Genomic DNA, 8944 nt, shown 5'->3' with positions numbered 1-8944 from the left:
AATATCCTGATTTAGAATACTAATCTGAGCATAAAATTGAGATGATTTCAAAAATGTAGACTAAATCCTTATATGCAGTTTCAAAACATGTTTTATAAAAAATTTGTTGAATATTGTCATATAATTATTCTTTTTATTACCATGTACTTCAATTAACCCTGTCTTTCTTTGTACATTAAAGTCTAATTTTAGCTCTTGGTTGAGGCACCTCAAAAGGGATTGGCTGCTTCAGGATGAAGCTGAATGTCTCTTTCCCAGCACGGGCTGGCAGAAATGCATTGAAGTGGGTGGTAAATGCAAACTTCATACCTTTTATGAGAAGCATATGGCCACAGAAGTTGCTGCTGATGCTCTGGGTGAAGAATGGAAAGGTTACGTGGTTCAGATCTGTGGCAGGAACAATAAACAAGGTTTTCCCATAAAGCAGGGTTTCTCGACCTGTGGCCATGTCTGCCTGCTACTGAGTAAGGGGCATTCCTGTTATAGACTATGGAGGACTAGAGAGAGAAAATGCATGTCCGTATTATGGATGCTGATCTCAGTGTTTTTAACTTGGTCATTGTAAAAAAAACAAAGGGAGAAAAATATTCCTGGTCTCATTGATACTATTGTGCCTCATCGCCTAGAACCCAAAAGGCTTAGCAGAATTGCAAACTCTTCGATCAATCTCTCTAAAGATCATGTCCACCAGTATGTTGTGAGAAAGCCCCTAAACAAAGAAGATGAGGAACTTAGGACCAAAGCACCCAAGATTCAGTGTCTTGTTACTTCATGTGTACTGAAACACAAACATCGGTGTATTTCTCTGAAGAAACAATGTACCAAGAAAAATAGGGAAGAGGCTGCAGAACATGATAAACCTGTGGTTAAGAGAATGAAGGAGGCCAAAGACAAACACCAGGAACAGACTGCCAAGAGTAGTAGGCTGTCCTCTCTGAGAACTTCAACCTCTGAGTCTGAGTCCACTCAAAAATGAGATCTTCTGCCCTGATGGGTGTGCCCTCAGTGAGATGGGTGTTGTTCTGAAGACTGAAAGGTCACTGGTTCAATTCCTGGTCAGGACACATGCCTGGGTTATGGGCCAGGTCCCCAGTTGAGGGTTTACAACCGATCTTATATTGATGTTTCTCTCCTTCACTTTCTCCCTCCCTTCTCCTATCTCTAAAAATATACAAATAAAATCATTTAAAAAAATGAGATTTTGGAAGAGTAACAAATAAATAAGAACAAACATCAAAAAAAGAAAAAGTCTTATTTTACCATTTAATCATACCTGTAAACAATATTCAACAATAATGTTCTATATTAAAATTAGAGATAAATGACCAGAGATTCTCTTACAACCATCAAGAGTCTTTTGAAACACTGTTTAGAAGCTATCATTCAGCAAGGCAAAAGCAATTTTACATTTGTGAGTGTGCAAAACAGCTTATTCTTACATTTATTTTTGTATTATTATTTATTAATTATTGTATTATTTTCCAAATGAACAACTAAAGTACATATACTTTGTAACTTAAATTGCTTTTTTAGAATTTGAGGTACAGAAACACAAGCATAGTATCTGTTTCATCAACATATTACTTAGTCAAATGTAGGTTAAGAAGTATATTGTAGATATATAAAATGACCTGTTTATATTTATAAAGCTACAGGGAAAATGCAACATGTCAGATGGGCTATAGACTAGTGGAAAAACTGTGATTGGGTGCATATGTACTTTAGTTAGCTTAATTTAACTAACCAAAAGTATGAATATGAATATATACAGTGTGTATAACAACCTAGATGAAGCCACAGATAACCCAGGCCATACAGGAAAGCATCTATTAGGATTGTAAAAGGATGGTAGTTCTTATGCCTCAGCTTTGTTACATTTGAGATCATATATTCATTCTGAAAGAAATAAAATTATGATTTAAGATATTATTATTGAAGAAATCTTTTGGTATAGTTTGTTGATTGTGCTATTACAGTTGTCCTATTCTTGTCTCCCCTTTATCCTCCTCTGCCCTGCACCCCCCTCCCACAAGCATCGCCCCCTTTAGTTCATGCCCATGGGTCATACATATTTCTTTGGCTTCTCCATTTCCCATACAATTCTTAAACTCCCCCTAATCTATTTTATACCTTCCATTTATGTTTCTTATTCCCTGTAGCTGTTCCCCCATTCTCCCCACACTTCTCTCCTGATAACCTTCCATGTGATCTCCATTTCTATGATTCATTTCTTGTTCTATTTGCTAAGTTTGTTTTTGTTTTTTTTAGGTTCACTTGTTGAGCTTCCTGGACTTGAAAAACTATTTTCTTTGCCAGATTAGGGATGTTTTCCTTCATTATTTTTTGAAATAAGTTTTCCATTTCTTGCTCTTTCACTTCTCCTTCTTGCACCCCTATGATTCGTATGTTGGAGCATTTAAAGTTGTCCCAGAGGCTCCTAAACCTCTCCTCATTTTTTTTAATTCTTGTATTGAAGACATTTTTTTAATCAAGAGAGTATTCTTGGATCCCTTGTTGAACATTAGTTAACCATATACTCATGTGTGTATTTCTGGGATCTTGATTCTGCTTCATCATCTATGTGCCTGCTTTATGCTAATACCATACTGTTAGAATTACTACAGCTTTATCATATAATTTGAAATCAGGAAGCATGATATCTCCAACTTTGTTCTTCTTTTTCAAGATTGCTTTGACTACTGAGGTGTTTTTGTGGTTCCAAATTAATTTTAGGTTACTCACTGATGAAAACACAGTCTCTTCAATAAATGATGCTTGGAATATTATATATTCATACACACACACAATACCCATTCACAAACATTAACTCAAAATAAATTACAGACTTAAATGTAAGACCTGAAACCATAAACTCCTAGAGGAAAACATAGAAAAAGCTCTTCGACATTGGTCTTGGCAATAATATTTGGATATGTCACCTAAAACACAAAGAACAAAATCAAAGTAAACAAGTGGTACTACATCATCTTCTTCACAGTAAAAGAAATGATTTACAAAATGAAAATGCAACCTATGGAATGGGAGAAAATATTTTCAAACCACATATCTGATAAGGGCTTACTGTCCAAAATATATAAGAAAGCATACAACTCAACAACAACAACAAAAATACCACAAATAAATCGATTAAAACATGGGCAAATGATCTGAATAGATATCTTTCCAAAAAAGATATTCGAATGGACAACAAGTACATGAAAACATGCTCAACATCGCTAACCATCAGGGAACTGCAAATCAAAACCACAGTGAATTATCCCCTTACTTCTATTAGAATGACTGTCATCAAATGGGTAAGAAATGAGTGTTGGAGCTGCTGTGGAGAAAAGGGAACCCATGTGCACGGCTGGGGAGAATACAAGTTGGTGTAGCCACTACGAAAAGCAGTATGGTGGTTTCTCAAGAAATTAAAAGTAGAATTATCATATAATCCAGCAATTCCACTTTTGGATGTTTATTCAAAGAAAGAGAAAACACTGAAAAAGGTATCTGTACCCCTTGCTCATTCCAGTATTATTTACCATAGGCAAGACATGGAAACAACGTAAAGGTCCATCAGCTGAAGACTGGATGAAGAAAATGTGAGATATACACATTTACACACACACAATGGAGTCTTACTCAGCCATGAAGGAAGAAAATGCTGCCATTTGTGACAACATGGATTAACTTTGATGGCATACACTGACTTAAATAAGTCAGACAGAGAAAGACAAATACTGCATGGTCTCACCTGTATGTGGAATCTTAAAAAAGCCAAAACACTCATAGCAACAGAGAACAGATTGATGTGGGGTTGGTGAAGGGGGTCATAGGTCAAATGTCAAAATTCCACTTACAAGATAAATAAGTTCTGAGGATATAATGTACAGCATGGTAATAGTAGTTAACAATATTGCATATTTAAAAGGTGCTAAGAGAAAGCCTTAAGAGTTCTCATCACAAGAAAAAAATTGTAAGTATGTGAGATGATGGATGTTAACAAAACTTAATGTGATAATCATTTTACAATAGGTACATGTATCAAATTATGCTGTAACCCTTAAATTTACATACTGCTATTTATCAATCATATTCCAATAAAATTGGGGGGGGGGAAGAAAATACAAACATAGCCATATTTTCCTAGAAAAGAAAGCAGGAAAAATCTGTCCATCTTGCCAAAAAAGCATTTTTGCTTGAGGGTTTCCAGTATTCTGAAAAGCCAGTTTTCCTCCTTCCCCTACCCCTCCACAGCCCTGCCTGGGCGATTCCCACCTTACTGGTAAGTACATGAACTCACATCATAATTCTATTTTCTCAAATATAAGATTTGCATTTATTTGTTTGTTTGTTTGTTTGTTTTCTCTCCTCACCCCAGAGCATGCTTATTGATTTTAGAAACAGAGGAAGAAAGAAAGGGAGAGAAACGTCTACTGGTTGCCTCTGGCAGGTGCCCCCACCAGGAATGCAACCTGTGACCTTTTGCTTCATGGAACTATGCTTTACCCAAGTGAGCCACACCAGTCAGGGGAAATATTTTCATTTAGAGAAAACCAACACCTAATTCATAGGAGGCTACCCAAGAATATTTTTAATGTTTATATTCTCAAATATGTAACTTTGTGAATCTTTTCTAATCCAAGGAAAAGTTAGATCTTTTTGTAATCCCCCACTTTCATTCTTTCCTGGGTTCTGCTGTGTTTTTCCAGGTGGGAAAAGTGATTTGGTGAGTATTGGAAACTGCACTGAGGCCGGGGCTTCCCCAGGATGACAGCACTTCCTGGCACTCAGGCCTGGGTTGTCCAGGAAATGTGGCAGTATGGAGACATTATAGCAGTTCCTAGGGGAGGCAGGTCAATGAATATAAAATGACATCATAAGTATGCCACTATCAGAGCTTGTTATTTCAGTGAGTATCTGGTGAAATTTTGTCAGCTGCTCTGATTTTCCTAAGTAGTGTGAGAAATTTGAAAAGGGGTTAGCTACATCCCTTTTTCTCATAGCTTAGTATGTCAAGGGACATTAATGAGGAGCCACCCAAGTACCATTAATTAATTGAGCAGGAAAATTTATTAGTGCACAGAGAGGTTTGTGTTCTGAGAATTATGTGCTCTAATCAAATGTAACGTAGAAAGACCTTCTAAGAACAGCATAATTAAGATGTTTTCTAAGTGTTTGGGAATCCAGCCAATCCTAAATTCATAAGAGATTATTATGCTTTATGATTATGAGAAAATTGTGCTAGTATTTAAATTTTCTGCTCACTACTTTGCATAAAACTCCCAACTAACAATTAAATAGGAAGTCGAGGCTGTCGGAGGAAGATGTGCATTTGCAAAAACGCCGTAATTATACATTGACATTTCTGTAGCCCATGCTGAGTGTGCGTGCATCCATACTTCTGTTTCATCAGAAACACCCAAATGACAACATATGCTGAGTTTTTCCCCTGGAAGATTTCAACATACTGTGATTTAGTCTTCCTGTATGTTCTCCAGCAAAACTTGGATGAAGCTTTTTGGACCAAGTAGAATGGTATGGAGTAGAGATACTCTCTTCCTCACCTCATTCAATCTTTTCCTAATCCTGCTCTCTCAGTTCCTCTAACTCATCTGGCTTGGACTTTCAAACTGCCCATGTTCAAAAAGGATGTCTAGCCCTGGGTGGCTCAGTTGGTTGGAGTGTCTGTCACCTGTTGCACCAAAAGATTGTGGATAGATCCCTGGTCAGGGCACATACTTAGGTTGCAGGTTCAATCCCCAGTCGGGGCACATGTGGGAGGTGACTGATGAATGTATCTCCCTCACATAGATGTTTCTCTCTCTCTCTCTTCAAAATCAATAAACATATCCTCAGATGAGGATATAAAAAATAAAAATAACATAAAATGATATCTATTTAAAAGTCCTGGCAGTTAGCAGTCAAACCAAATGGCAGAAAAGTAAGGCTATGTGTAATTTGTGAGTAAATAAAACAGGCAACAGTCATTAAACTACTGTTCAAAAGGTTGATCTTTTACCATTTTTTTAAATGAAAGAACAATCAAAGCAGAGGTAATAAAGAATACATTTGACTGGCTGTGTGATTATGCAATGAACTAGGAAAGTTATGGTATTAAGTGCAGGTAAGATGTGAATGACTAGATGCAAAGGGAAAACACTGAACATGAGAGATATAGTGACAGAATGAGTGAGAAAAGAATAAGTGATTCAAGGAGCTAAAATTCATAACTATAGCAAAAGCATTTTCACATTTTGTTACAATTTCCAATCATTTGCAGGTTATTTCACCTTTTTTACTGCCATTCAATTACACTTGTCCCCATTTTTCCCCCCATTACTTTCCCCTACCCTACCCACCCCCACCTCCCACCCTCAATCCTTCCCCCCAGGTTGTATTTGTCCATGGGTCCTTTATACATGTTCCTTGACAACACTTCCCCTTCTTTCCCCCAGTACCCCTACTCCTGGCCCTCTGGTTACTGTCAGTTTGTTCTTTATTTTCATGTTTCTGGTTCTGTTTTGCTTACTTGTTTCTCCAGTTGATTAGGTTCCACTTCTAGGTGAGATCATATGATATTTGTCTTTCACTGCCTGACTCAGTTCACATATCATAATGCTCTCCAGTTTCATCCATGCTCTCACAAAGGGTAAGAGTTTCTTCTTTCTTTCTGCTGTATAGTATTCCATTGTGTAAATGTACCATGGTTTTTTTATCCACTCATTTACCAATGGGCACTTAGGCTGTTTCCAGCACTTTGGCTATTGCAGATAATGCTGCTATGAATATTGGTGTTCATAGATTCTTTCAAGTTGCTGTTTCAGGATTCTTAGGCTCTACCAGGGATTTCAGCAATGGAATACCCAGGTCAAAAGACAGTTTCATTTCTAGGTTTTGAGGGAATTGCATACTGTTTTCCACAATGGCTGCACCAGTCTACAATCCCACCAACAATGTACTAGGGTTCCCTTTTCTCCACAACCTCACCAGCACTTGTTGTTTGCTAATTTGTTAATGATGGCCATTCTTACTGGTGTGAGGTGGTATATTATTGTGGCTTTAATCTGCATCTCTTTGATGGCTAGTGATGTTGAGCATCGTTTCATATGTCTATGGGCTCTCTGTATGTCCTACTTGGAGAAGTGTCTGTTCAGGTCTTTTGCCCATTTTTAATTGGATTGTTAATCTTTCTGGTATGGATTCACATGAATTCTTCGTATATTTTAGAGATCAAATCCTTGTCCAGTGTATCATTTACAAATATATCTTCCCATATGGTTAGTTCCCTTTTCATTTTGCTGATGTTTTCTTTAGCTGTGCAGAAGCTTTCTAATTTGATGCAGTCTCATTTGTTTATTCTTTTCTTTATATCCTTGCCCTAGGGGATGTATTGGTGAAAATATTGCTGCATGGAATATCTGAGACTTTCCTGCCTACGTTCTCCTCTAGGACTTTTATGGTGTCGCAACTTATATTTAAATCTTTTATCCATCTTAAGTTTATTTTTGTGTATGGTGTAAGTTGGTGGTTGAGTTTCATTTTTTTGCATGTAGCTGTCCAGTTGTCCCAACACCATTTGTTGAAGAGGCTATCTTTACTCCATTTTATGTTGCTGCCCCCTTTTTCAAATACTAATTGACCGTAGAGACTTGGGTTTATTTCTGGGCTCTCTGTTCTGTTCCACTGGTCCATGTGTCTGTTTTTATGCCAGTGCTAGGCTGTTTTGATTACAGTGGCCTTGTAATACAATTTGGTATCAGGTATTGTGATCCCTCCTACTTTGTTCTTCGTTCTCAAAATTGCACCAGCTACTTGAGGTTGTTTATGGTTCCATATAAATTTTTGAAATGTATGTTCTATATCTGTGAAAGATCTCATTGGTATTTTTTCTAAAAATTTGTCTATTTCACCCAGGTTTTCAAATTTCTTGGCATATAGTTGTTTGTACTAATTTCTTACAATCCTTTGTATTCTTGTAGTTTCAGAAGAGTTGTAATTTGTCCTCTTTTGTTTCTGATTTTATTTATCTAAATACTCTCTCCTTTTTCTTGGTGAATCTGGTTAAAGACTTGCCAATTTTGTTTATCTTTTGAAAGAACCAGCTCCCAGATTTACTGATCCTTTTCATTGTTCTTTTTGTGTCCATGTCATTTAATTCCGTTTTTACCTTAAGTATTTCCTTCATCCTACTTGCTCTGGGCTTCATTTATTATTTCTCCAGTTCTTGTAGTTGTAGGGTAGGTGGTTTATTTGAAATGTTTCTATCTTTTTTAGGTAGTTCTGTATTGCTATGAATTTCCCTCTTACAACTGCCTTCACTATGTCTCATGGGTTTTGGACTGTTGTGTGCTCATTTTCATTTGTTTCCAGAAACTTCTTGATTTCATTCTTAACTCATTCATTGTTTAATAGCATGATATTCAGCCTCCATGAATTTGAATGTTTTTGAGTATTTTCCTTTAGGTTGGTTTCTAGTTTCAAGCCACTGTGTTTGGAGAAAATGCTTGATGTGATTTAATTTTCTTCAATTTGTTGAGTCTTGTTTTATGTCCTATGATGTGGTCTATCTTTGAAAATATTCCATGTGCACTTGAAAAGAATGTATATTTTGCTTCTTTGGTTGGAAAGATTTTATATATATAACATCAGTTAAGTCCATTTGATCTAGTGCAACATTCAGTGCCACCATGTCCTTTGTTTGAAAGATCTACACATTTTTAGCAGTGGGGTGTTAAAACCCTTAGTGTGTGTTGCTGTCTATATCTTTTTTGAAGTCCTCCAAGATTTTACATATATAGTTCCATACTCCTATGTTGGGTACATATATATTTACAATATTTATGTCTTCTTGATGGTTTGTTTCTTTGAGTATTTATGAACTGTCCTCTGTCTCTTTTCACGGCCTTTGTTTTGAAATCTATTTTGTCTGATATAAGAATTG

General features: G+C 36.5%; 1 pseudogene; it reads left to right on the top strand.

The window, feature by feature from the left end:
* Positions 1-233: 233 nt before the first annotated feature.
* Positions 234-976, top strand: LOC119035211 (40S ribosomal protein S6-like; annotated as a pseudogene).
* The last annotated feature ends 7968 nt before the right edge of the window (positions 977-8944 follow it).

Source organism: Artibeus jamaicensis, unplaced genomic scaffold, assembly GCF_021234435.1.
Source record: "Artibeus jamaicensis isolate MK-2021 breed Jamaican fruit bat unplaced genomic scaffold, CSHL_Jam_final scaffold_916, whole genome shotgun sequence".
NCBI classification, from domain to species: Eukaryota; Metazoa; Chordata; class Mammalia; order Chiroptera; family Phyllostomidae; genus Artibeus; species Artibeus jamaicensis.
The sequence above is the reverse complement of the archived record's forward strand: the minus strand, read 5'-3'. Positions and strand labels throughout refer to the sequence as shown.